Source organism: Staurois parvus, unplaced genomic scaffold (assembly GCF_062004578.1).
Source record: "Staurois parvus isolate SC_StPar_1 unplaced genomic scaffold, SC_StPar_1.0 ptg000299l, whole genome shotgun sequence".
Classification (NCBI taxonomy): domain Eukaryota; kingdom Metazoa; phylum Chordata; class Amphibia; order Anura; family Ranidae; genus Staurois; species Staurois parvus.
Genome location: NW_028318095.1, coordinates 10,507,149 through 10,521,838, shown reverse-complemented (window position 1 = coordinate 10,521,838; position 14,690 = coordinate 10,507,149). Strand labels below are relative to the sequence as shown.

General features: G+C 38.7%; 1 protein-coding gene and 1 pseudogene across 2 annotated transcripts in view; one reads left to right on the top strand and one right to left on the bottom strand.

Moving 5' to 3' along the window:
• EPHA3 (EPH receptor A3) overlaps nucleotides 1-14,690 on the bottom strand; it is a 544,240-nt gene that overhangs the window by 504,465 nt on the left and 25,085 nt on the right. The gene's annotated exons all lie outside the window — the stretch shown is intronic.
• LOC149457892 (U2 spliceosomal RNA) lies at nucleotides 10,108-10,239 on the top strand (annotated as a pseudogene).

Here is a 14,690-nt window from a genome sequence, read left to right as displayed (position 1 = left end):
CAACCGATGACATCATTAGGTGTCAGAACAGCGGCGGCTAGAAGGTTGTAGTGGTGCACCATGAAAATCTGTGGCTTTACGTAACTAAAAGCAAGCTTGATGGCTTGTATGCAATGGCTTGTATGCAATTTTTAGGCAATTTGTAGGCATTTTGCCAAGGTACCCCTGAGGAAACCTCTAGGCACCCCAGGGTGCCTGCGTTCCCTGGTTGAAAAAGGCTGCCCTAAAGTCTGTAGTTAACAAACAAAAATAAAATAAATAAATAAGACTTTACACTCACTTTAACTATACCAGGGCTTGACAACTCCTGGGCGCCAGGTCACCATGGCGACTAGAAAATACAGCCTGACGCCCGGGCTGTTGTCAGCCCCAGTGGTGCAGCATAGGAGAGCACAGCCAGGCGCAACATTTCCAGGCAGCCTGAAGGTGTCACTGGTGTGGGAGGCTGGAGAGTAGAGAGGAGCGGAGCTGTGAGGGAGGAGAGCGGCGGAAATGTGGTATATATATATATATATATATATATATATGCTGCATGCTGAAATGCGTTTTTTATATATTACAAAATATATGAAAAATATTTTTAAAAATATATATATTTTAAATATATTCTTCAGATTTTTTTTTAACATATATAAAAAAGTCATTTTTAGCATATATGTTTACATATATTTGTAAACGCATTCCAAAAATGTAGATTTCTATTTTTAAAGACATACAGTATATTTGAAATGTATTTTTAAAAATATTTTTCATATATTTTGTAATAAAAACGCATTTCAACATACAATATATATATATATATATATTGAAATATATTTTGCAATATATTGAATGTGGTCAAAATTGTAGTATTTCGAATATATGTCAATATATTTGGGAAGAATATTTTAAAAATATATTTCAAATATATTTTTATTCCATATGGGTATGTAGGGACACACAGACCTCTACAAGCTAGACAATGGCGCCCTGACTGCCATTAGGTATTGGAATGAAATCCTTAGACCCATTGTCAGACCCTACACTGGTGCAATGGGTCCTTGGTTCCTCCTGGTGCACGACAATGCCTGGCCTCATGTGGTGAGAGTATGCAGGCAGTGCCTGGAGGATGGAGAAATTGATACCACTGAATGGCCCCCGCGCTCGCCTGACCTAAAACCAATAGAACACCTCTGGGATATCATGTTTCGGTCCATGCAATTCCACCAGGTTGCACTTCAGACTGTCCAGGAGCTCAGTAATGCCCTGATCCAGGTCTGGGAGGAAATACCCCAGGACACTATCTGTTGTCTCATTAGGAGCATGCCCCGACGTTGTCAGGCATGCATACAAGCACGTGGGGGCCATACAACTGAGTACCATTTTGAGTTGCTGCAATTAAATTTCAGAAAAATGGACTAGCCTGCTGCATTATTTTTTCACTATGATTTTCGGGGTGTCTTTGAATTCAGTCCTCTGTAGGTTGATCATTTTCATTTCCATCATACGATGGGGCATCCTTACTTTCCTAACACATTACCCAGTCCATATCAATATAGATATCCAGCATGCTATTTTTCTCCATTCAGATCTGATATTTTTTCAAAGTGTTCCTTTAATTTGTTGAGCAGTGTAGTTTTGATAACACAGCACATCACAACATATCCAGCAATGTAACACTGGTGAGCTGAATGGACCTGGTTACAGTCTGTAGATATGTTTGTTATTTCTAAAGAAAGAAAAAAAGTCTTATCTCATGGTCTTATTTCTGTCTCGGGTGCAGAGAATTTCATAGAATCATCTCCAAAAGTCTATAAAGTCAAAAGGAGATTAGGTGATCGCCCTGGACATAACTGCTTGCAGGTTTACAAGCTGTTTTTGAAATGATTTATAGGCGATGTCAAACTTTAAATACTCTGTTCAGAAAAGCAGGTACTCCGTAACATAAATATTTGCAAGGTTAAACTAAATAATGCCAATTAGAACAATTCATTTACTGTATATTAAGGTTTAATGACTTATGCTAGGAATAACTACATACACATAATTATATTCAAAAGTTTTTCCATCCCTGGTCAAATTACATATTTTGTTGATTATATCATTGAAGTACTTGCAATTTCCCAAGGTGCAGATTTAAAGGAAATATCTTTCGATAACTTTTAGCATGCAAGGGCTATTTATTTGCTGAATTTAGTACACTGTAAAAAAATAAATTAAAATTGGGCAAAAGATTGATATCCATCTATCCAGCTGATCCTCAAGCTTTATTTTATTATTTTATTTTTGTTATATTATGGTCATGTACTGATTACACCCAGTAGGCATGAATTTTTTAGGCAGCTGAGTGAGGACAACGGCCCTATCTGCCTAGAGTTTGCATGTTCTCCCTGTGCCTGCATGGGTTTCCCTGGGTACTCCCATTTCCTCTCACCCTCCAAAAGACATGCTGGTTGGTTAATTGACTGCTGTCTACGTTGGCCCTAGTATGTGAGTTAGGGACCTTAGATTGTAAGCTCCTTGAGGGCAGGGACTGATGTGAATGTACAATATATATGTAAAGTGCTGCGTAAATTGGCAACAGTATATAAGTACCTATTATAAATAAATACATTTGAAGAAAAAAATGATAAGTGATTTAATGTTTTTCACTATACCAAATGGCTAAAGGAAACTATAATGGTTTGGGGTAAATGTTTTTATTCTGTTTTGTTTACTTTTTTTAAGTACATTTTTTTTATACTGTGCATTGTACTATTTGTACTGATTATTGAATTATTGAATAATTGCACTTTATATGTACAATCTTTTATTCTACAAAAAACATTTGAAGTTCAAATCAACTTTTCCTGAACGCACACAGTTACTGCTTACCCCACTTAGTGCAGAGTGTTGTGAGAAATACTTACCTTTGTTCTCCATTCCAGCACTGTTTATTGTGCATGATTCTGCACAGGCATATAGCGGAAATGTCCCTAAATGGCCCATTCAGGCTCACATGCAGGCTGTAGTCCCATTCAGCCATCTGCTAGAAACCAGCTGCCCCATAGGAATGAAGCTGGCTGAAGCGTGTATGTACACTGAGAAGATTGGCTGATGGGGAATAATTTCACTAGAAGTCTTTGCAGCGACAGTCAGGGCTGTACAATGAACATTGCTGGAATGGGAACAAGGTACAGTATTTCTCATGGCAGGCTGCACTAACAGGGGGTAGGCACTGAACTTATCCTTTAGGAAAATGTCATTTAAAATATGTTCCTTTAGTAGCCCTTGCCATGAAAATAAAGAAAATATGTATATTCCCTCCTCTATATTCCTTTAAGAAATTAATGTTAAAGGAAACCCCTGTCAAAACAAGAACAACCAATCAAAATCTTTGATACTCCAACCCATATTATGACAGCAGACCAGCTGGAAGGTTCGGCTATCACAGAAGTAGAGGTGTATTGGTCCTTGCTTGCTTGAATATAATCTACAAAGAAAAGTCACTAGACAAAATCCATATTATTATATTATAACCACAAAACAATCTGAAATATGAAGTGCAGTACTTAGATAAGATAGAAAAGTCTCCATTTATGAGAGTGTTCTCATAAAGCTGGAGCTTGAGCCCTTGTATCAACCATCACTGCCGTGCCTGAAGGTATAATGTGTACTGTTACCTCTCCAAATCACTGACCTTAAAATTCCATTTCCACTGCATTCCACTAATGATAGTTTGAGATGTTGTAGGCAGTTTTCTGCTAGCCTTTGCTTCTACTTTACAGTTGGAGTTTAGATTTTTGGTGTTCATGTTTAAAGGGATTGTAAACCTATTTTTATAACAAACATGTCATACGTGCCTGCTATATGCAATGGTTTTGCACAGAGCAAACACAATCCTCCTCTGCTTGGGTCCCCCTGCTGGCGCTCTTGCCCCCCTGCCAAGTGCTTCCTATAGCAAATCACTTGCTATGGAGGCACTTGTGCGTGCTTGCTCACAAGCCGGCTCTGTGTGTCCATTGACACACAGAGAGCAGCTTGGCCCCGCCCCTCTGCTCCCTCCACAATGGCTGTGATTGACCATTGGCTCCCGCTGATGCCTCTCTGACCAGTGAGAAAAGAGAGAGACGCTGTTCTCAGGGACAGCGCCGGCTTGAGATTAGGCTCAGGTAAGCATTGGGAGGGGGCTGGGGGGAGCTGTATGCAGAAGCATTTTTACCATAATGCAGAGAATGCATTAAGGTAAAAAAAACCTTCTGCTTTTAGAACCACTTTAAATCAAAATAAACATAACCAGGCATTATGAAAATGTATGAATAATTTGTGTCTCATTGAAAAAAATAAATGTAGTACGAAACATCATAAATACAGGACTGCTATTACTGTAGTACACGCAGGCACAGCTTACATGAGAATGGCAACTCTGAATTCAGGAGCAGTGCAGCATTGTTGCCACACCATCACAGGAAGCTGCATTATGGGGACTTCATGAACACGATCAACAGGTATGTGTGGGACTTTGCAGGGGGAACAAGAAATGACTGTAAATACACATTCAATTATAATGACAGTTTAACTTACGTCAAAATAGGAGGGGGATTACAACACCTTTTCAGGTTTTATCGCTGTCTCTGTCTCCATTTGGGAAATTCAAATTTTTTGTCCTTGTAATTATTTTCATGAAAAATGAAATCCCAAAATTTGAGTGGTCTCCAAAAGAGGAATAAAGGGGAAATAATCTGGAAATGACACTAGTTCTGGTGACCCTAGTAACTACCAGGGATTTCCCACACTTTGAAGGGATTTACTTTCACCTATGGGACAGGTGGTGAAGGTGAAATCTCTCCAATGAGACACAGACAGGGATTATAACCCTCCCTATCCAAAATGAAAAAAAAAGTTTTACCTTCAGTTCTGCTTTCTTTTTTTAATGGAAGACCATTATTACTATTAGTAGTATTATCAGTATTCAGGATATATATAGCGTCAAACGTTTCCACAGTGCTTTACAATCTAAAGGGAGACAGTACAGTTACAATACAATAAAATAGAAAAAGGCCCTACACCTAAGAGATTACAGTCTAATAGGGTGGGGAAAGTGGTACAGAAGTTTATAAATGTGGGAGATGACCCGATGAAAGAGTTAAAAGTTACGTTGTTAGTTGGAGGTGTGATAGGCTTTCCTAAAGAGATGAGTTTTCAGGGATTGCCTAAAGGCGACCAGAGTCCGACAGTCAGACAGATTGAGGTACAGAGTTCCAGAGGGTGAGACAGGCTCTGGAGAAGTCATTGAGACAAGCATGGGAGAAGGAGACAATAGAGCTAGAGAGCAGGAGGTCCTGGGAGGAGCGGAGATGATGGTTTGGGTGAGGCAAGATTGGTGATGTAGATGGGGCAGAGTTGTGGATGTCTTTGGAAGTTGTTGTTGGTATTTTGAATTTAATTCACTGGGCAATCCAAAGCCAGTGAAGGGATTGGCAGAGAGGTGGCAGACACTGAGCAGTTGGTAAGGTAGATGAGTTGAGCAACAGCATAGACTGAAGAGGGGATAGACTATGGAGAGGTAGGCCTATGAGAAGGGAGTTGTAATAGTCAAGGCAAGAGATAACAAGGAATGAATGAGCGCTTTCGTGGTTTTATTAGTTAAAAAGGGGAACATTTTAAAGATGTTACGGAAGTGAAGTCTACAAGATTTTGACAGTGATTGGATTTTTGGGCCATAGTTCAGCTCTACTTTAATTATTCTAGGCTCATTTAGTGTTAGAGACCTGCAGGATTTATGTATTTTGAGTGTTAAGAGCTTGGTTGCAGAAACTACCAGTGCTGAGAACAAACTTACAGCAGACAATACTTCACTTATCAGGGTCTCCCTTTTGATAGCACACTGGAGCTCAAGCTATGAGCTAGGTTGCAGTATTAATAAAGCAATATAAAAATCAATTTATCTTCACAATAATGCTGCTTTTGCAGAAAAAGTTGTAATTCATTATCAAATTTTCCATAAACTTGAAACACCAGAGTAGAAAGCTACAGTGAGTCATAGGTTACCAAAACTGAACATATGATTTCAAAATTAAATAGATATGGTCAGTAACTGGTCAAATAAAATAATAAATAATATAATAACAACTATTCTTCAATAATCTCCACATAACACAAATTTTAGGTATCATCAGATTGCAATTTTGTTAATTATAATCAGTTTTTCTTTAGTTGATCGTATAACTCCTTTCTGCAATACTAATATCCGTACTCAGTTTTAACTTAACAAAAGTTCACTTGGCACAAATATGCAACTTATGTACAAGCATATTTATGCTGGAACGGCATTGAGTTCAAATAACATTCTGAAATATTATATATTAAATTCCTTACAAATAACCTGTTTCACTACAGTGTTGACATTTACATTATTAAATAAATTAAGCTCATTCAGTCATTATATTATGATTTACCAGAAAAAAAAAAAAAGTGTGGAAATTCATCCAAATTTAAACATGCTATTAAGTGTTTTGATCCAAAGACCCGAGGCATTTTTTTTTTTCTTCTCAAATAAAGCTTTATAAAAACATTGTGTACATTTCAATTTTATACATAAAACACTTGTGAATATATAAACAGGAGATTCTATTGCTTTCCAATTATCATAATAAACATGGAATACAGATTAAAACCTAGAATTTTTTCCAAAAGATAAAGTCGAGCATAAATATTTAGCTTTTAGCTTATGTCATTCAGTGCAATGTTTAGATTTCGTCTTTGAAAAGAGCAACTGCCAAACTCTATTTTTCTTGTATTTTTTTCTCCAGTGACAGAGCCTGGATCTTTTGTACTGCCTGTTGCTTGTTAGAGGAGTAATGATGATAATAAAGATAGACATAAATTAGTTTATATACTGCAACGTTTTTTATAAAATAATTTCCCAATTTACAAATAGACTACTGCTGGGCTAGTAATTATATTTTCCATTATCCACATAAAATTAGATTTCGATATTGAGGTAAATACAACACTCTGATTAAAAAAAAAGCATATATTTATATATATATGTATATATATATATATATATATACATATAGTAATTTTTAGGAACTAATTTCAATTACATATTTTTTAAGTAATTATTGGCCCTGAAAGATGCATATTCATGAATAAAATTGATAACTGAAAATCATAAAAGTGACTTTCATTTTGGACTTTTTTTGTAGAATTCCTAATGTGATAAATCAATTAAATTAATTGTATTATTATGTCATTTTTATATTTGTACAATCATTTTCTGCCAAGTTAGTGCTAATACTGCTAAGTTTCATTTGGTACACTTGAAAACTTCAGCTCTAAAAATAAAAAAGTGATTTGGTAACCATTTTTACTATTACCTTTTTTCTCTACATGATCCTTCCCCCACAAGGCTAAACCTAATTATAGGTTTTGATATTGTTTATTTAAGACTGGCATTTACTATTTGGAGCATACCCTGCTGGGTGTCTCATCTTCAAAAGAACATTTAGATGATTCCAGAAAGGAACAACCAAGGGTGGTGGTGGACGCAATAATACAGGATCACTTCTAAAAATAAACACTACACGGGAACAAGCAAGATTTAAAATGTAAACTTTTCCTTTGAGTATTTTCTAAATTATATAGTTTATCCTCATGCATTTTCTTGATAATTTCTGTTTTCAAACCAATATATCAGTTGTGCTAGCTAACTTTTACAAACCTCCCGCCATAGGATGAATTATAAATGCAAATAAAGAAAAGCCATCACCTACAACACGCAGTAATTATTAAAACCATTCACAGCCTGGTAACATGATCTTTTCTGAGGAATACGTACTATGTTACATACATACTGTGCATACACAGGTTGAAAAAGGACAGAAATCCAATCTATTTCAATAGAAAAAAAAAATTGAAAACCTTCATATACACAATCCTATACCCACAGGTGATCCAGATGAAGGTGAAAAAAACCCTATCATGCTTGGTCCAATTTATTCCAACAGGGGGAAAAATTCTTCTTGATCATCCAGGAGGCAATTGGGGGTGTGGTTATGTACAGTATAAATGTTAGTATCTAGTTATATTTTGGGCATTTAGGAATGCATCCAGCTCTTTTTTAAAACTACTGAGCTGCCCAGAACCAGTCTATTCCACATGTTCACAGCTCTTACTGTGAAGAGGCCTTTCTGCATGTGGAGGTTAAATCTCTTTTCCTTCAGACTTTAAGAGTTCCCCCTTATCCTTTTTGAATACCTCTACATCAAGTTCACTATATAGACCCCGTATGTTTTTATACATGATGATCATATCCCCCTTAAAGTGTTACTAAATCCAGGACCCTGCATTCACTAGATTGTAAGCTCGAAAGAGCAGGGCCCTCGAACCTCTCGTGTATTGTTTTCTTACTGTATTGTCTCATGTACTGTCCCTCACTATATTGTACAGCGCTGAGCAAACTTTTTGGCGCTATATAAATACTGAATAATAATAATAATTCACTATATCTGGTCTCTCACAGTACACAGAATATGGAAGTGCAATTATTTTAGTAAATATAAACTGCTAAATACCTTTTCTTATCAGCAGTTAGAGCAGTCTTGTGACTTCTATCAGTGTCCGGCACAGCACTGGTTAAAGCTTGCGGGAGGAGTTTTCATTCTCCTCTGACTGTCCCATGAGGCCACAGGACCCCTGACCATTCTGTCTGGAGAGCGCTTATTGGACGTGTGCTGATCACATGCACTTTGCCAAGGAAAGAAAAACCTCTCTAGCATAACACACCAAACTGAGCATGTGCAGCTTGTCCCAAGGCTCTGTGCTGTCAGCATGTGGATTGGGGACTGTGGAAGAAGGGGAGGATCAGTGAAGACAGAATCAAATAGCCTTTTTACACAATGCAGAGGATTAATCCCTTAGGTTCCAGAGTAAGGATAACAAGCATGCTCTATTGCATATACAGACTGATTTTACTGTTGTGGGTTTAGTAGCACTTTAATAACCTCTTCTCAAGAGAGAACAAATTCAGTTCAGCTGTATAATTCTGATTATGTAGAAATATGTTAAACTCTTACAATTATTTAAAACATTTATCAACAAAGAGGATTCAGATTTGTAGAGGAGGAGGATCAAACTCTACTCATGTGAGAATCAGTAACACCCAGAGTTGCATATTGCATGGGAATTGTTGAAGCATTGACAGATGTCTCTCCTTTCACAGTTAGAGGGGATATCTGAGTATGTATTGCAACATTGACACAAATAAATATATTATCACAGTCTATCAGCACCTGGATAAATGTAAAAAAAAAAAAAAAACTCTAGGTTCAGTCAACTTGACTAATTCTCTGCAGTGTCCAGGCCCTCAAAGTAGCAAAGTTTTGAACAAAAGCCATGCAACCTGCAACTTTCCACTGCTGAGTTGTCAGCAATGTACATGAGCATTGCCAATAAAAGCAATTTTTCATGGTCTCATCCTGATCTAAATAATTGTGATTTTGCTCCACAGGATATTCTTTCAATTACAGATCATCCTGAAAAGCCTTAGAGGTTAAAGCTCTTCATTGGCATTACATACATTTTTGTAATTATGCAGTGGATGAAATTTGTTTGAAAAGAAAACAAGAGCTTTTCTTTTTGGGGTCTCTGATGGGTGGTGGATCTCATGAGGGTCCTGGGCTGTTCAACTCCTAGAGGCCCTGAGCAAAGTTCTGGTACCCCCCATTGGTGCCATGAGAAGCTCCTCAAAAAAAGAGTCCTACAGGAAATTTTATTCCTGACTTTGCACCTTGAAATAAGAGTACATCCTGATTTATCACTAGGAGCACTGAAGAAGGGGGCCCAAATCCAAAATCCCCCAAAATGTTTTTTGCTGTACCCTTGTAGTTGCATACACACATTGACATTAGATAATGGTTGGTCAGACCCGTGGGCCAAACCATCATTCCACACTAGACACCCCTGACACCAATCTTGGGAAAAAACATAGATTGGCCAACAAATACAATCCAGCTGTTCCCTCTCTTGCTCTCTTTATAAGTAATTAGTGGGTTGTGTTGCTGCCCCCCTCCCCTCCAATTTTTTTTAAATCAAACAAAAGTCTTTTTACCACTTTGGGCAATTTACAACATCACTTTTCAAGCTATCGCTTTTCTGCCTTTTGGCTAAGATCAAGTGTAGTATGTCTTCTTATCAGTGTCCTGTAGGGGTGCTATGCTGTCCATTAGGGGTGCTATGCCAGGTGCTGGTATGAATGGTTGGCTGTATAGAATCTCTGCTACTATGATGGGGGCTCTGGAGGTTTGTCTGGCTGGAACAGTAAATTCCCTGAGAAAACTGGAGGGGCCAAGTGCCTCCTCACTTGAATGGGTCTACCTGGTGTGGTCATGGGCTGGGAAGGCAGAGAACCCACCCTGTCTGTGCCCAATGGGAGTTGGTTGCCCTAGGGGTGCTCTTAGTGACACCTGAGCCTGAGAAACCCACTGAAACCCAAAAAGGCACATGGCCATGTCACTTTGAGATTTTCTGCACTACATCTCTATGGGCTAGGCCTTTTTGCTAACTCCGGGGCAATTTTTGCTACCAGGCTGCAAGACCTAGCTAGCACACCTGCACCAGCACTACTTATTTATTTTATTTTTCTCACTGTTTTGTCCCTTGCACTTTTGTCTGTTTCTTTTTTTCATTAGGATGGGGGTGTGGGTCCTATGGCCTACCCTAAAGTATAGGGGGTTGTGTGTCAACAGGTTCCTTCCTCCCCTGAACTGGGTGGTCACTCTTCAGGAGAGCCCTCACCTAGCTTCCGCTGACCAATAGAGGGGGCAACTAGCCTTTTTGCTAGGTGGACCATCTTGAGACTTACCCCTTTCAGGAGCCTCACGCCTAGGGGTGTCAGGTAGGGTTGCCACTTTATCCCTTTAAACCCAAACACATAATAATTACACAGGTTCTGTGGATGATTAAGGTGGTAATTAAACTCATTTAATGCCTTATCTGCATTAAATTAGCCCCAGAACCTGTTTAATATGTGTTCAGTTTTAAAGGGATAAGGTGACAATCCTAGGGACGGGGTAGAGTCCTACTTCTTCGAGAGGACTTGAGACACTGTTAAGCACACTTTTTTGTGTGTGTTTTTCATGTGGTTTTTTTGTACACTTAAGTGTTTACAGTAGTTAGTTTTTGCACACACCTCCTTGGGTTAAAAAAAAAATCACTTTTTAAGCTGTTATATTTAATTTCCTAATCATCTTTACTAAGCTTTACATGAACAATATTTGCTAGAAATAAATCAGTAGACTGTTACTTCTTCTAAACATCCAATCAAGTTCACAGGAATGTTGCATTGTTTTTATTTTTTTTTAAGGAAACCCTTACAGAGAAAAATACAGGTCCTGATTGCTGCCTTCCTTATGCTACTTTCCTGGCTGTCTCTAACTTAATGATAAACTGACCTGGAAGGAGCATGCAGAACAGAAATAAAGTCAGAGCTCCGAATCCATATACCGTTCCAGCTCTGTGACTCAGAAATCACTGAAGCCATAGACCAGTGTGACACTCTGGAAGCTAGTATTTTTCAGATGGAGAAGTCAGCATTGGAAGCCTCCATAATTATTCAGCAATTTGAATCTCTTGCTACTGAATGATTAACTGTTTGTTTGAAATCAAACTAGTGAAAGCACATGGCTTTAACATGAAGTGATTACTATCAAATGGTTAATTTACTTATTAGCATCCATGTAACTTAAAGCTGAACTCTGGGATCAGCAAATACTGTCGAATGCTATTGGGGGCATTTGGAAAGAGTTAGAAATAAAGTCAAGTGTGAACGAGCCCTTAAAATGGTCAGTGAAGAGCTCAACGGCACCACATCCCATGGAATATGTTGAAAACAAAAAAAAAGGGGGACCTCCCCAGATTAAGGGGAGGAGACGGGATTTTTAAGGTGCCATTAATGATAGTCACAACAAAAAACCTAAAATTTACAATTTTAATTAAGCCACAGAAAAATTACAATTCATAAAATCATACAAAATGATCTGGGGATGTCCCCTTTTTTATTTTACATCCTTTGTGGTTATTGAGGGATATATGTAAATGAAAGTGTACATGCCCGGAGTTCAGCTTTATTATTGTTGCTAAAGATAAAAATTGAAATACATAGAAAGAAACTGTCTTGCTGATTAACAGATTTGTATTTCTGTCCTTCCAGCTCTGCCACACAGCACAACACTGTTTTTCAAGGCAGGAGATCTGATTTTTTTTCTCTGCTGCAGTTAAGGAAAAACTTTAGGCAAAACTTTTTTTTCCATTTTGGATAGGGAAGGTATAACCCCTGCTGGATCTTTTTGCCATCTGTGCCCCATTGGGGAGATTTACCTTCATTTCCTGTCCCATAGCCAAACAAAAAGTGAGAGGAAACCCCCACTAATTAAGGGTATCCTTTGGGCCCCCAAAGGTCACAGAACAGAACGAGTGTCCCCGTTGGAACACTTTCCTTCATTACTTTTCTGGGGACAAAAATTTGGAATTTTCTTTCACTTTCAATGATAATGGTACACAAGACAAAGAGTGAGGGCAAATCACCTCAATGGGGGCACAGACAGCAATACACACCTAATAGGTGTTCAAATCTAAAGAAAAAAAAGTTTTGCCTTTAGTTAACTTTAAGCATCATTTAAAAGTCTTGTCCCTCCCCCAGCCTATGACTAGACAGTGAAAGGAGAAGCAGCAGACTAATGAACCCATCTTCCTTGTCTCTCCCTTCTCACATGAACACTGCAGTACAGCTGATTGGCTAATTGCCCTGCTTCTCCCTCTCCCAGTCTGAGCTCTACTGTACAGGGATTGCGAGAGGCCGATACCAATTCAAATTCAGGGACTTACACTTCTTGCATTTAAATAGTTCATTTATTGATCTGTGAATGCACAGTGTCTTTCATTTGTGTTTTTTTATCTGCCTGGAGTTCATCTTTAAGCAGATATTACTGGAGCGTAAGTCTTTAGCAATCCTTTTAGAAATTAGTAATGCTGAACACATAGAACAGAAAATAATAAATGTTAAACACCTTACAGACCTGGACAAAATTTCATAAATGTTAAATGTAATCTGGCCAGACACTCTCTTCCACTCTTGGCACTCTGTTAGCACATCACTCGAGTCCTGATTAAATGTATGTCAGGTAATAAAAATCACACATCGTGTAACTCAGTTAATTAAAGAATATTGCATAAAAATGAAATATATTGTTGCACCAGTAAAGTTATATCACACAAATTGCCTGCACATATTTCTGCAAAGAGACTAATTGACTGAATTGAGCCTCAGTATATTTTTTAGTCACTAGTCACTTTCAGAAATGTTTCAGCACATCCCGGACTGAGCTGGTTCTCCAAGACAATAGCTCTAATTAGATACATGCATTAAAACACAAGCCTCCAAGTTCACCTATAAAACTCTATACCATAGTCAGCAGACCCCTGGTGCCAAAAAACTCATGGAGTTTTAACATAAAACTTCATCTTCTACTTCAAAAAGTAAAAACTAAAATTCTCTACATGTCCCATGTGCTCATATATATAATTTAGACATATAACTAATTAAAAAATATTCATGCAGACTTTATCCTTCATACAATTCTGTATCTGATTTTTCTTTGTTGTTGATGTTCCTCTGAAGACTGCTGTGAGCTGCACATACCAATATGTAGAATAATACAGTGAGGAACAAAAGTATTTGAACACCCTGCAAGTCCACCTCTACTCCACTCATTAACTAACTTAGTAGCACCTGTCTGAGCTCTTTAAAGACACCTGTCCACCCCACAGTCAGTCAGACGCCATCTACTACCATGAGCAAGACCAAAGAGCTGTCAAAAGACAACAGAGACAAAATTGTGGACCTCCACAAGGCTGGAAAGGGCTACGGGGCAATTGCCAAGCAGCTTGGTGAAAATAGATCAACTGTTGGAGCAATTGTTAGAAAATGGAAGAGGCTACAGACAACTGTCAGTCTCCCTCGGACTGGGGCTCCATGCAAGATCTCACCTCGTAGGGTATCATTGATGATAAGAAAGGTGAGGAATCAGCCCAGAACTACAAGGGAGGAGCTGGTCAATGACATGAAGAGAGCTGGGACCACAGTTTCAAAGGTCACTGTCGGTAGAACACTACTGTCAGGGCTCCGGGTATGACCAGAGGTGTGTGGACTGACACAGGGAAATGCAGGCTTCAGGTATAGTGTAAATAAGACAATTTATTAAGACTAAACAACACAAACGCAGTGCAAGGTAAACATAACACAGTGCAAACAACCCAAACTCCAACAGATAACCATATATACAAATCAAACGTAGTCGGGCAGGCCGGGTCGGTAGCAAACGGGCAAACAGGGTACCAGGAGCGAGCGAAAGAGTGGTCAGGAATAGCCGAGGTCAGGACAGGCGGAGTTCGTTCAGAGTCAGGATCAAAGCAGGATCAGGATCAGGCAGGAAGCAGACAGGATGCAGGTTCAGGGACTCATGGGAAACATACACCAAGGCACTGACTGCAGGTCTGGCCATTCCTTAAATACACCTCCTGCAATCAGCCTCAGGTGATGGCTGACTGCAGGAGTGAGCTTCTGGTTGCTGAGAGCACCCGCTGGCCAGCCCTGGTACTGCAGCCCACACGGCAGATGAGTCCCACCACTAATGGTGAGTCCATTCCTGACAACTACGCCGTCATGGTTT